Below are 14,762 nucleotides of genomic sequence, written 5' to 3' on the forward strand. Positions count from 1 at the left end.
GTTAAATGGTGAGATAGTTATCTTTGATAGTTAAGTTAATGGGATCTGGGATTAGCATGGAAAGAGAACTCTAGTCATATGTGTGAGGGACTATCTCAATTCTGTTGAATTGGGAAGACCTACTCTAAATGAGTACAGCACTCTTCTATCTGATTGAGTGCCAGATTGAAAAAACAAAACAAAAATGGGGGAGCCAGCTTAGCCTAGTATTTCTGTTTCATTCTTGACTGCAGATGTAATGTGACTGGTTGCGTTTCATCCTGCCATTATACCTTGTCCTGCAATGGTAGAGTGTACCCTACAATTCTTACCCTAAAATTGGACAGCAAAGCAAAGCCTTCTTGCTTAAAGATGATCTTGTCAGATGTTTTGTCACAGCAAGAAAAAGACGACTAATACAAGTGAGATGCTGAGGGCTGGCTATGTCTGCTACTGCACCAATCAAGGCTCTCGGGCACAACTACTATTCTTCAGGATCCTCACCTAGGATGCTTATCTCCTACTCCTTTTTTGGACTTCAAGGTTGAGATCAAATTCTGGCTTGTTCTCATACTCTATAAGAGTTCTGATGAAAACAATCTCAGGCCCAGTTTTTCTCTAGTGTCCCAGATTCTAGGACTCAGTCTTTTCCTCAGCTAAGCATTCAGGGGGATCAAGTCTGTTTTTTTCCTTGCCTTGTGTGGTATCTCTGTATACTTCTTTCTCTATACCTGTCCTTCTGGAGCCTCAAAAGGGATTATTTACTGCTTTTATATCATTGCTTAAGGTCCCAACTCATCTCTTTCTGACACTACATTTCAACAACCTCTTAAGAAGCTCTACTGGGCCCAGCACCTGGTATTAGGCCTTCACCAGGAACATATGTTGCTGGCCTCACTGACCATTCTCTTTTTTCATAGTTACTTCCCTTTGTCATGCCCTCTGTCAGTGGCAGATCCGAATTCTTTCCAAGATATATACAAGATGGTTTCCGAAGCTACATGTGAGTTGGTTGAGGTAGCTCTCCTAGGTTTCACGATTAACCATTCAACAATTTGGGGCTCCCTGAAGTCAGAAGACGTCTTTTGGATGTCACTGCTGGGAAATGCTATTGATCCAGTGAATAGTAATGAGTGACACTGATATACATTGTAGAAGTCAAAGACTTTGCCCATATGGCAAAGAATTAAGTAATCCTCATACAATTAGCAATGAAGTTGAGAAATGATGCCTTAAGCTGTACACACCACAGCTCAGGAGCCCACGTTAAACCATCAAACCTTGGCTATAGACTGGTGCCTCTATCTTCTCTCTCCATTCCTCATTTCACCTGCCTAACTCACCATTAATGTGTAGATATAACGAATGATTAAAAAACAAAATGCCAGGTCCTACTAACAAACTCTATAATTATGCATCATTACATGAAAGGTACTGATGAAGTCTCAATAAATAAGGCACAGTCTCCATGCTCCGCAACTTTCAGGTTTACAGGAAAATCGAAATGTGTTCACATATGAGTACTGAACACCCATATTGGTGTACTTTGACAAGCATCTGTCCAAGTAATTAATTTCATGGAATATGGCTACTCCTGGCTTCTTCCCATCCTTCTAACTCTCAAGAATATCTTCAATTTTGGAGAGCACTCCACACAGAAAAGTCTGAGTCAAACAGAATTAACAGCCAGAAATAACATATAAAATATGCCAAGCCAGTAATTTCATATGGAAGCCAAACCCTTGGTACTGCCAAAATTCTTATCTGTTGATACCCTTCACTTCACCTAATAATTTATATGTTCTAATGAGTGGGAAAATGAAACAAGTCGATTACTTTCTCAGCTCAATGTACTTTTACCTTCCGTTATCATGTTCTTCTCTTTTACTCTGGGTTTTTCTTTGACTGGTCTATGTAGCTAACACTAGCTTAGTTCGTAGCTTTTCCTACAAACCATTTTTCTAGAAATCCTCTTAATCTCACTTCTCTCTGATATTTTTCCCATGTTAAGAAGGCTGTAAATCATAAGCTGGCATGATCTGAACCACTGGGCACACAGATGAAAGGATTTCATATCCATCTGAGATTGAAAACATTCATGGTAGAGGTGACACTGGGTAGAGGGCACTGGAGGAGGGTGTGGTGACAAGCAGAGGCAGCTATAGCAGGAAGTACAGGGCATACTTGCAATGAAAAGTCATATGTTTTGGTTGGAGTGGGATGGGTGTGAGAAGGAGCAGTGAGTAGAGTCTAGAAAAGCAGGTTTAAACAAGATTATCACAAGCTTTTGGTTCTCAGGCGAAGAGTTTAGGGTTTATTTTATAGGCAATAAGGATCCATTTAGTTGAATGTGTTATAATCAAAATGGCACTGTAACAAAATTGCCTTGGCAGCAGCTTGAAGGATGAGAAGCTGCATGGATTTCACACTGAAAACAAATCTATTTTGTAGGGCACCATGTATAAGCAGGGTGAACTAAATAGGTCATCAGGTCTTTTACCCATTTCCTCATCTATAAAATGGGAACACTGCTCCACGCTATGCAGGTTTTGACATGGATTGTAATGAAGGAGTTTAGGGACCAGTGCTGAGAATAGCAGACTTGATACATGTTAAAACCTCGGAAGCAAAGATCAAAGAGCTCTGCTCAAATCTATGAGTAGAAGCTCTACTGTTAGACAAAACAGAAGGGGTATGAAGGGAAATCTATAAGGAGATTCTTTAGAACTTGAAAGACCATCAAAGAAAAATACAGAAAACATATGATGTGAAGGATGGTGATGCCAGTTCAGGAAGAGTACATAGGTCTGTTATTTGGTACATCACATAGAACGTGGCCCCATAGCTGATTGACTGATTGTTTCTGGAAATATCAATGACAATAGTAGCTACAGAGTAAATGATATTTAACCCACATGTAAACTATATTGAATGTGTATATATACATATATACATAAAAATATCCTCTATTTTTAAAACTTAAGAAACTGACCCAATAAAAAATATTTTCATGTTTAAATTCTGAATTATACTAAGCCAGACTTGGTCCATAATTAGTAGCTTAATCTTTGTGTTATACTAAAAGTGATTACAAGCCTAGAAGAAATTCTTGATGGCTTAACTTTTCTGAAAGATTGGCTGGTTCTCACTGGCTTACTGTGGAAACCTATTCGGAATGTGACATAACAGTGACTTTCTAATGCAGCAGATAACACATTTTAATCATTGAACTAAGGATTTAAAACATTGTGGGTCTTTATTTTTATTTTAAGAGACAATATCATTGGAACTTAAAGAATTTTTCAGACATTAATGATAACTTTAATGATACCATGGGACTTGGGGGAAGCCTAGGTGTTGGCATCTCTGCTAGTCATTATGAACAAATCTGTATTACATACAATTGAGATGCTTTTTATGTCAGCTCATACAGTTAATTTCAGACATGGAGTCTTTGCAGCTTACAGGAACCCTAATGCCAAAAGCAATTTGAAAAGTTAAACTTCATATCCAGTGTTTTTCCTTAGACTTTTGTATAATATGTTCTATTTCCACCAGATGATTCTATAAACAGTACCTGGTATAACGTACTTCCCCAGTTGAAAGAATTACTACCCTTTCTTCCTTGTTCATATATTTTGAGGAATGTTCTACTGTCCTGTCTCTCACAAAGGCACTATTTCAATCTCCCAAGGAGCTTGGCTTTGCAAAGAGCTTCTAACATAAAGATGTAATGTCTCTATGTTAGAAAGATAGAAATGTAGCTCAGACCAACACAGAGCAAGCTGTGTTAGAAATTTAAAGATTTTTCCAAAATATATTTTAGCCCAGGATTGCTTCATTGATTAATTCTATCTCAAAAAATGGAAATAATTCTTCTTGTGCTTTCACCAAACATAGATGAGGAAAAGATATTTCCCAGCTCAGAGCTTTTATTCCGATAGCTAACAACAGAATAAGTATAGAAAGTTACAGAATAAATTTCTTACATAAATACTAAATCCTTAGCAAAATGCTAACAAATTGTATCTGAGATATTAAAAGAATTTTACATCATAACCAACTAGAATTGATTAGAAGTTAGTTGGCTTACCATCTGAAATCAACAGAATGTCAATAAAGGACAAAATGATATGATTATCTCAATAGATACAGAAACAGCATTTGACAAAATCCAACACCTTGCTGTAGCAAAAAGCAATCAATAAACTAGGAAATAAAGTGAATTTGATCAACTTGATAAAGGATAGCTACAAAACCCTCACTCACATGTATACAATATTAGGTCAATTGTATATAATATAGTCAATTATAGGAAACATTTTACTAGTAAGGTCAATTAAGCAGGAAAGGGGGAGTAAGGAGTTCCTGACTGGGAAATAAATAAGCATATATATTTGCATATTTATGATCTAATATACAGAAAAAAATCTATGCACAATGTAGATTGTAGAAATAAGCCTTTGTATTTACAATTGATTTACAATAAGGTTGTCAGTGCAGTTTAATGGTAAAAGAACAGTGCTTTGAACCAGTGGTCCCAAAACTTGGAATCATTCATACAGAATACACACAAAAATTAACTCAAAATGATCCAGAGACCTAAACAGAAGACCTAGTGTCACAAAAGTCCCAGAACATAGAGGTGGTAAGTCTTCATTACCTTTACTAACAGCCTGGATAGCAAAGGGTTAAGAGACTGCGCTTCAGACAAATGAACATATTTTAAGTTTCAAAGGATGAAGTAAGAAAAGTGTAAGTCAGTCAAGAGGATAGATGAAGTACATAGATCATGTATTTGATGAGGGACTTATGTTTATAATACATAAGGAGATTATGCAGTTCCATAATAGAAGTACACTGTCCTCTACAAATTAACAAAAGCCGTGGCTACCCCCTCCACAGAATATACATAATGTGCACACAAATACACGGGGATGGATCATCAATACCTGTCAAGAAAATGAAAATCATACATAATTTATTGTTTAATATTCACTAGCAATATGACAATCAAAATGCGAATCGTAACTATGGACAAGGAAGTAACAAAAGGAAACTAGTCCTGGGTTCTTTTACTCAGCATCTATGATACAGCCTGTGTGTCCCTTCTGGGACGTGTGCAGAGTAAAAGTGAGCAGAGTAAAAGAGGACAGAGACAAAAGGCCTCATATTATATGCTTATGAAATAGGTCCCTCTGAAAAGAATAGCTAAGTCAAGGGTATGCATGTTAGGGGGTCACAATTTCTATAACCTTTTTTGATTTTGTTTGCAAAACTCTATAAACATACTTCAAATTTTTGAAAGTCACTTCAGATGTATTGATAATTACAAGGGAGGTTGAGTTGCTATATTAAAAAATATTTGAGACCACAGAACTGCTACCAGCTCTGGGAAGAAAATGAAGTGAGAGACGGAGGAAAAAAAAACTTGAATCAGAATCTTAAGAGAAATAGTAAATACTGAGTCTGCCTCTTTTGTCCTAACATTGTTCTTTGGGATTCCCAATGGACTCATTTTGAAATTGATGGAATCAAATGGAATAAACTGTTTTCCAGAGTTTGGAAACTGAATATTTTTGTCACTGCAGTGGAAATATTAGCATTTTTCTTTTCTGCTTCATTACAGTTTCCCACTCCTTCCCCCATTCTGGCCCCAAAGTCAACCACCTGGTCATTCTCTGGGAAGGATAACTGATGGAAGAGTTACTTGTACACAGAGGTAGGAACTTCCTATCTAATCTTGTTCTAAAATATAAAGGGTCTTTGTAAGGTTATGATCTGGGAGAATCTCAAAAGAATTGTGCAGGCTCCAGAGACAGACTCAGCCAAGTCCCATATTATCCAGGAATGGAATTTGGGGCAAGAGGGACAATTTAGTAAGAGTGATCACCTAAGCTCCAGTAATAAAACTATGGCCAGGACAGTAAGTTAGCTATAAAGTAAGAACATTAAAAAGTTATCTCCTGAACTACAATAGACTGGCATTTTATGGAGAGTGGGGGATTTAGTGATGACTTCAGAAGAAGTGCGAGACAGATTACCTCTGGTGGTACTGAAAGGAATGTGTTATTTCTAAGGAATCATAATTAGAAAAATGAAGTAAATTGCGGGGTCTCTGAGCAGGCAAGGAGAGGACAAAACAAAACCAGTAGTTAATCTTAAAATATATGAAACTAGAGGAAATTAAAGTAGGGTGAATATGAGGGACTCCAGTTTATTTTGGAATGGAGACTTACTTAATAATGAGGCCATTGCCCAGGCTGCAAAGAAATATTTGAGGAGAGAAGAAGAAACATTTATAAAGAACAAGTTTATTGAGCTCCTTAAATATACTCATGGAGTAAATTTCAGAAGTTGTGATTATTAGGACTGCTCACTGTATAGTTCTTGTCATTTTTATCTTGCCAAATCCTGCCTATTTAAGTGCTCAGAGCTCGACTGCTTCAGGAGAACTGAAGAAACCACACAACCTCACTGTCTTGAAAGACACCCTTAATGAAACAGAATCACTTTGCCTGCCTTTCAGATGTTACTTCCATCTCAAAGGACTACATGGATGTATGAAGGGTGGGTGGGCGGGGGAGCTCTCAAGTTGCAACTGGCCGTGGTGTTATTCTTAGCTGCTGTGAGGATATGTTTACCCCAGAGCTTCTTCTTAGCTGTCTAGCAACTACAGATAATGTGTGTTATAGGGTCAGAATGTCCTAACAAAATCATGATCAAAATTATAATTCTCGCAAACATTCAAAACATGCCTGGAGGTGACTCTGTTAGCAAAATGCTTACTGTACAAACATGAGTTCCAACACCCATGTAAAAAAGCTAGAAGCTTCCAGGGTGGGAGCAAGTGCCTGCCATCCCAGTATTGGGGAGGCAGAGACATGAGGGTCCCTGGGGCTTGCTGACCAGTGATCTCCAAGGTCAGTGAGAGACTGTGTCTCTTCAAATAAGGCAGAGAGCAACTAACGAAGATTGGACTCTACATGCATGTGCACTTATGTGCACACATCCTTGCCTACGTCTGTACACATAAGTGCAAAAAGACTTGAGTATATATTACCACACAACCATGATACCTAAAACAGCTGCTTCTTCTTCTGAGAAAAGTAAAAACAGAGGACTTTTAGGTTTTAGTGTTAGAGAAAATAGTAAGAGATTAGAGAAATGGAAAGGGCGAGGCAGTGCTCCTGGACCTGCACTGGAAATTGATAATTAAAAGTTTAAACCACAGCAGCGACATGCACATGTTTGCAGCAAACATTTGCTTTCTAACACCAGACTTGAGAAGATGACTTCCACGCTCAAGATCAGTATACACCAAGGTCAAGCAGCTACAAGGGGCAAAATATAAGGGCTTCCTCTATATTGGACTTTCAGGGGAGACTAGCTCACCATCCTCTGGCCTGCCTGGCCTGCCTGGCCTGCCTGAAGAAGGCTTGCATTTCCTTGCAGGGTTGTGGTAACCTAACTCAACAGCAGGTCCTGATTGGTCATGGGAGTAAGTGGGTTAAATGCTATCCATTTCTGATGATGTTAAAGCAGATTAGAGAACAGGGCAAGTTATTACACCAGAGAATGGGAGGCAATGGGGAATAATAAAAATCAGGCTACTCTAATTTCCTTTGAACAACTAAATATATACAGGTCGTTATTTCTTGTAATCTACAGGCCTCCCAGCACAAGTCCCCATCGTGTGTTAAAGCCTCTGAGACAAAAAAAAAGAAAACAAAACAAGCAAAAAAAAAAAAAAAAAAAAAAAACCCAACCAAAAAAGCCAACGAAATGCAGTATGGGGAGAAAAAAAGGGGCTATCATATCATGCTACTTAAAGAATAGATTAAGTACAGGTTACAGATGCACAATTTCTTCTTAAGTTAAGGAGAAGCTAGACGAATGAGGTGGGAGACTCACCTTGTTTGGAAATTCTAGCATTTGCTGGACAGCAATGCTGTTCCCAGTTATTGCTGCTTGTTCCCGTACCTCCCTGAGGTGGCTGAAATTCAGTTTAACTTTGCCTTGCCAAGGCTGGACCATAAGAGCAATTATGGTTCTTCCTAAATGAGGCTTAGGTAATACTTAATGTTATTATTTCTCTGGAACTGGTCTTAACCCTTAATTTCAAGTCTGTGCTAAAATGGGTATGTTTTCCTGCACACCATGGCTGGCTTGCTTCCTTTCTTTCTTTCTTTCTTTCTTTCTTTCTTTCTTTCTTTCTTTCTTTCTTTCTTTCTTTTCTCCTTCTTTCCTTCCTTTCTTCCTTCCTTCCTTCCTTTCTAAACAGGGGAACTCTCTTTTCTTGTGTCAGTTTTATACCTCACTCTGATAAAGTGTACTGAGCAATCCAAAACAAACAAACAAACAAAGCCCACTAAAAACAAAACTCACTGTCTAGAGACTGACTGGCCAAGATGGTGATGTAACATTTTTTTGACTGGATTAATCTCTCATGTTCAAATCATAAAGTGAGTTTTTTAAAAATAGAGTGCTGTGGGGGCATCTAATGGAGCTTGTGAGGGAGTGATCGGTGCCTCATGAGGTTTAGATCACTACATAGGCTGACGTGTAAAACATCCAGCAACCTTCTTCACATTTTCATAGAATTAAGAGACTTTCTGCAAACCGTTTCTGCCTATGGTATCTGTGTCTGAAGACATGTCGGACGACATTCATCATTGTTAAAAGGGGCTTGGGATTTCTTCCCATAATCCTAAGTTTATGTAATACTAAATAACAGGGTCCTGGTGCTGTTGTTTAGGCATGGAATGATGTCTTGTCCACAAACTCCTCACTCCGGCTCCCCGGGACCGAGGCTGTGGAGAGGAGCTGAGGGCTAAGAACTTTCAGAGATTATGCAAAAGCCACCAAACCTCACCTGGTCATGGCAACTCTGGAAATTCACAGTAATGACTAAGATTGAAATGCAGTGTGGATACAAGAGGCCCAGGTACGTAGGAGTACGTAGAAGGCAGGAGGAAAGGGTGTCAGCAGAAAGGCTAGAACCAAACATTTTCCTTATTATCAGCTATTTAGATCAGTGGAATGTACAGGCCCCATTTTACCTGTGATCACCGTGGCATATGCAGACTAGGTTACTGCTCCGACTGATCACGTCTCTTACGTTTGAAAAGCTGTTTGAAAGTGAATGTAAAGTCACGGAATAAAATCTCACCCTGATATTTCCTTGGTTTTTTAAAAGACTGTATCTGGATATCTTTTTTTTTTTTTTTTTTAATGTATAGGGACACCCAAGTCCAATGTAGCCTCTGTCACCGCCTACCTATAGAAAAAGTCTTAATATAGCTCCGGGGTAGCATGAATACCATGACAGTGAGTGAGAGAAACAGCGCAATGTATACAGTTGGTACTAAGTGTGGCTCATGAGCAGAGATGAGCGCACTGTTAGAGAGCAAGACAAGAAAAATCAATTTTTATCAATTACACAAGTTGGCTTCAGCCTCCCCCGATGCTACCAAAACCTACTTTACCCCCGAAAGTTGCTGTTTTCTTCTTTTAAAAAAAATTGATGTTTGTAAATCAGAGCAACTGAAACATTTAGGAATTACTTTTCCTAACTCATTGAATGTGTTTAATTTTATTACTAAATAACTTAGCAAACACCATCATTTAGTTCTAATTTATTTAATATCAATGTCTCTAAAAACCTTTTCCCAGGATTTTCTCCTACCATGTTGGGTAACAGTCTAAATATTGGTAAAGTTCTGTGAAAACATTTTCCCTTTTCTGAAACCCTCGGTATTCTCAAATCAGAAAAGTTGACACCTTCCCTTCAAAAAAGCAATTGTCAAAGCTTTTTATTAGACTGGGGAGCCAGAAAATAAAGTTAAGCACGGGCTAATACTTTTTTTTTTTTAAAGAAAACAGTTTAATAGAACTGAATTCCCTCATCATTGCCAGAAAGTGTCTCTGAGAAAATAAACATACCCCCTCCAAAAGAAAAAAAGTGAGAACAGGGCTTTTTTTTTTTTTTTTTTTCGTTTAATTTTCTGTTTCTTAAAAAAAAAAAAAAATCCACCCCCACATAGGTCACTTGGATTTCATTTTGTCTGCATCCTGGAGTGCACGTAGGGAGGCGCGAGAAGAAAAAAAAAGGCTTGGGATCTGGAAAGAGGAATGCACCAGGGCATGGGAACTGTGGTGTAGTGGTGGACACCAGAGCAGATTTTAGCTTTTCTTAAAACAAGCAAACACCCTTGGTCCTGGGACAAGCCAGGACACTTCTGCGGCTGCCAGCTACCTAGCATTCTCCGGCTTTGCGGGAGCAGACATGGGGTGCCCCACGCTTGGACAGCTTGTCCCTAGTCCGACCTGCGCAGCACAGCTGCTCGGACCCCGCCCCTTCCTCATGCTGTTGTGATTCGTCTCAGTAATTCCACAGTTCAGAGATGGCAGGACTTCTGCATTGTCAAGAGGAATTCAAAGCAGGGCTTTTGCCTAACATTGAAATCAGGGGTGTCTGGGTTTAATTGCTTTAGCTAGTGACTGTTCATTAATTTTCCCAGTCATAGGAGACTTGCTTACCGCAAAGATTGGCAATGGGCTAAAGTGGTTATTAAGGCAAGGCATTTCAAAAGAAAGGCATCCGAACTCTGACAAAATCACATGTCTGAAATTTCAATCAAGTGCCCTGGGTTCCAGTGGCAGCTTCTCTTCATGAAATAAGACAGCTTGTCGGCTCACTGGAATCCCAGCTCTCTCGGGGGAAGCGGGCTCAGTCCCCAGAATCTGGCTCCAAATAAGCTGGTTCCCAGTGCCAGAAAAAGAACCCACTGGTTCAGAACCCGGAGTAATTGGCTGATGTATAACTTAAGTTTCAGGTCCTTACTCACTACTGAGTGAGGCCTTACTACCTCAAGGCTTCAAGAAAAAAGGCAATAAAGTGTACTTAGAGAAACCAGTACGTTAGCCATTTTTTGCTACTTTAGCAAAAAAAAATGTTAATATGTCAAAGTTTTCTTAGAAATGTCTTGGAAATTTTGCTTATTTTTTTTCCCCTTCAGAGGGCTTAATATGTATTTTAATTCCCCCTTTCATTATTGGCTTGGCCCTTTTCCTAGCTCTCCCTAGCTGCCTCTGGCCCTACCCTGGCTATTTTGTGGTCCTTGGCTCGTTCCTGGTCATTCAGTCTTGACTGTGGCATATAAATATACCAAGCTAGATGCTATCGTTTCCTAAAGTCCTCCTGACAAAACCCACCTTCTACGGAGTCTTCACTGGATCTCCTATCTTTTTTCTGCTCCATGAATCCCAGGAAGGCCCAACAGCCATCTCTTCTCACAAATGAAAATGCCTAAATCTTGGTGCTTCTCAGCTAAACTGATTTTAGCACACGTTTTCAAGTGATGTGTAATCGTTGCACATAGTGATTGAATAGAATGACGTGTCACTATTACAGGAAATGTGTGCTGAGCCTGCTAGCCGTTTTCAACCATGAGGACACAGTTCACCCTTCATGAGTTAACCTTCAGCTGCTGATTGAGTGTCCTAGGAATGAAGCAATGGCCATGAAAATCCCGTTCCACCTGAAGAGTTCTATTTATCTCTGAACCAGCTGTATGCTTGCAAACAGAAGATTATTTGGGTTTTCTTACAGGGCACCTATAACCACCACGGTTTTTAACAGTTCTACCACAGAATCATAAATGCATTTTTGAGCTACATAAACTGAGCTCAACATTTCAATTTTAGCTAATTTTCCTGGTAAATTTTGGATAAGACACTTATTGATCACCATTTCCTCATCTATAGATACATAAATCTTATTCATGTGCTTCTATTCAATTCCATGGTAGGCTTTTTTTTTAGTTGTTTTTAATTTTAAGTGTGTGTGTGTGTGTGTGTGTGTTTGTGTGTGTGTGTGTGTGTGTGTGTGTGTGTGATTATGTGAGTATGTGTGCGTGATTGGGTGTTCATCAATTCATGGTCCTCTGAGGTCAGAGGAGGGAGTGGGAACTCTTGTAATTGGTTGCAGATGGTTGTGAACTGACTGACTCGGGTGCTGGGAACTAAGCTCTGTTCCCATGGAAGAGCAGCAGGAACTCTTAGCTGCTAAGCCAGATATCTCTCTGGTCCTTTTGGAAGCCTTTTAAGAATATGGACACAAGCTGGGTAGGGTGGTATGTCACAGCCTGATCTAAGGCAACCAGAGCCGTGTAGTAAAATACCCAATAAGCAGTTCTTAAGTACATAGATGGATGGATAGACGGATGAGTTAAAAAGAACGAAATGTGTTGATGGATATATAGGTATACAGAGAGAAGGTTTTAAGAGCATGTGTGACATTCTTTTATCTGTTTGGTTTCTATTCCATTCCAAACTTTCACATGCTCCATGCCTTGTTTTAACTCTGTTTCTCATCAAAATTCTTCTCTTTGGTGCTTCCAAGCGTCTTAAAGTCCTAATTTGAACAGTAAGTGAAGAGGCTTTTTGTGCTGTGACTTTTAGATAGCTTGTATATTTTATCAGAGTATTTTTCCCCCTTCTTCTCATTGCTTCATTCCAAGGAAATGACTAATATGGGAATTTTAGTGAGGATGTTAAGCAAAGTATTTTCTGTAGGAGGCTTGTGAACATTTTTTTTTAAAACATATCCCATAAACATCTGTCTTCTCTACCTGGGGCTAAAGCTGACCCTGAACAGTACTTTGTTTCAATAAATGAACAGCTAAGTAAACTCGTTTTGGATGAAAAGATAGGAAGTAATGTCTAAAAACTACAATGCCCCCAGGAAGCTCCCTGTAGCATACTATGTGTTCCCCTTTAGGGACGAATTTAACACATGCGGCTCAGTCCTTTCCTCCTCTCTCAGGGGAAGTGAAGTCAGAGCATCCACATGAAACACTCAAGTCTCACACTTTCCAGGTGTCCACAAGCCAAATCTTGCAATGCTGTTGGCGACTTCACAGAGTTGCAAAATAATGGAGAAATTTTCAAATGAATGATTCTCTGGCTGTCTCAAGACTATCCTTCACTCTGGCCTTTTCTTTCAAGCATGGTATTTCGCCACTGGTGGATGATCAAAGTGCAAATCAAGGGCCTCTCAGACGACTGAAGCGACAGGTGTACTACATAAACTTTCTAAAAGTCTGAGCTCAGAGCATAGCGTCCAAACCATAATTCAACAAACTCTCAGGCGCTTAATATGTACATGTCTGTTAGGTTTTTATTTGTTCATTTGGGGGTTTTTGCTATCGTGTGCTGTGTTGTTGTTTTTGTTTTTGTTTTTGTATTGTTGTTGTTGAAACAGGATCTCACTATGTAGCCATGAAAGTCATTCAGAGACCAAGCTGTCCTCCCTGAACTCACAACATTCTGCCTCCTTCCTTGCTGGGTTTAAAGAACTGCAAAACCATGCCCGTATAGAATGATTCTTGTCTAGGTTAGGAATGATTCATTACCTGTTTTCCAAACACCCAAGGAATGTCTATGACTTTCACAAGAATGGATAAGAGGTGGGGTTGAGATTATCCTCAAATAAAAAAGAGTGGGACAAGCAGAGAGACGATGTCACCACCTCACTGTAAACAAGCCATCCTCAGTGTAGACGGTCCTAGAGAAGTTTGTGAGCAAAGATTAGAAGGCAGAAAGAACCTGCAGTTAGACAGTGGGAAAGAGTCAGTGAGGATAGTGACAAGAAGCCATAGGGAGAGTGGAAATAGAACAACCATAAATTACAGAAGGAGCATGAGAACCACGTGACAGCAAGAACATAGACACTTCCTCTTCATTTTGGGCAGGTATGGCCATAGGTTGTCATAGCCACAATATCCCAGGAGAGGTACTTTTGCCGTTTATTTCTTTAAAGAGGAGACTGGAGCTCCAACTGGTAAAGTAACATGACCCAGGCCTACATGACATAAATGGATCAGGATTTGAATGCACCGTATCTGGTACCATCTAAACATATTCTGCATTTTTTTTTCTGATTCTCTAGGGCCAGACAGAAACTCCAGAGGCTGTGCTATGGTTTAACAATGAGGCTCCTGTCACAAGACTTATGGATGCCTTCATTGTGTTGCAAACGTGGTTAAAAATTTTGCATGGGGTTGTAGTAGTTCTCTGATTTTTTTTCTCCTAATCTGTGAAATAAGAGTCTGGGCCCTTAGTGGTGTCTTAAACAAACTGTTGACTCCAATATTCTCTAGATCAATTGAGGTAAATGGAAGTGACTATAACCAGAGAGGGGCCAGCTCTGGAGGCAGACAAAGCATATATGCTTGAGCAAGTAAGGGTTACTGATATCGTTAGAGGGTTGTATAAAATTTACATCATATTAAGTGGATTCAGAAATATACAGGAATATTAACAAAGATGAACTATTTCAGGAAAGAGATTTCAAAACATTTTGGAAAGCATGTGAAGGGACAAAAGAAGCGAAGTCGGTTGGACAAAGGTTGAAGCAGTCTCTCCCCCTTTGGGGAAACAGCTGTGAACTGTTGTTCCAGTCCTAGCAATGGAGCTGTGTTCTGACTTCAGAATTATAGGGTCACGTGGAGAACTTTCACTTCACTCCACGGCTTCCAGTAAGCATGTAGTATTCCTGGCTAGGTAATTTTCTACTCCTTCTAACTAGCTAGCAGTAAGTCCCTTAAATATTAACAGGCCACCTTCTTGCCCAATTCAGAGAGTACTGAAAGTAAACACAAGCCATAGCATGTCCTGCTTACACGTCAGACTTTAAAACCCTAGCATCCTCTAGAAATGCCTAAGCTGTATTTTCTCTAACCAGATCTCTCCTGATGCCTTGTGAAGGGAGATCCGTA

At 39.4% G+C, this 14,762-nt stretch overlaps 1 long non-coding RNA gene across 1 annotated transcript in view; it reads left to right on the plus strand.

The window, feature by feature from the left end:
- The first annotated feature begins 5,613 nt into the window (after nt 1–5,613).
- LOC116900156 overlaps nt 5,614–14,762 on the plus strand; it is a 49,437-nt gene continuing 40,288 nt past the window's right edge. Inside the window, exon 1 of the long non-coding RNA XR_004387921.1 lies at nt 5,614–5,701. This is a non-coding gene — a long non-coding RNA (uncharacterized LOC116900156). The remainder of the gene's footprint in view (nt 5,702–14,762) is intronic.

This window comes from Rattus rattus, chromosome 5, assembly GCF_011064425.1.
Source record: "Rattus rattus isolate New Zealand chromosome 5, Rrattus_CSIRO_v1, whole genome shotgun sequence".
Taxonomy (NCBI): domain Eukaryota; kingdom Metazoa; phylum Chordata; class Mammalia; order Rodentia; family Muridae; genus Rattus; species Rattus rattus.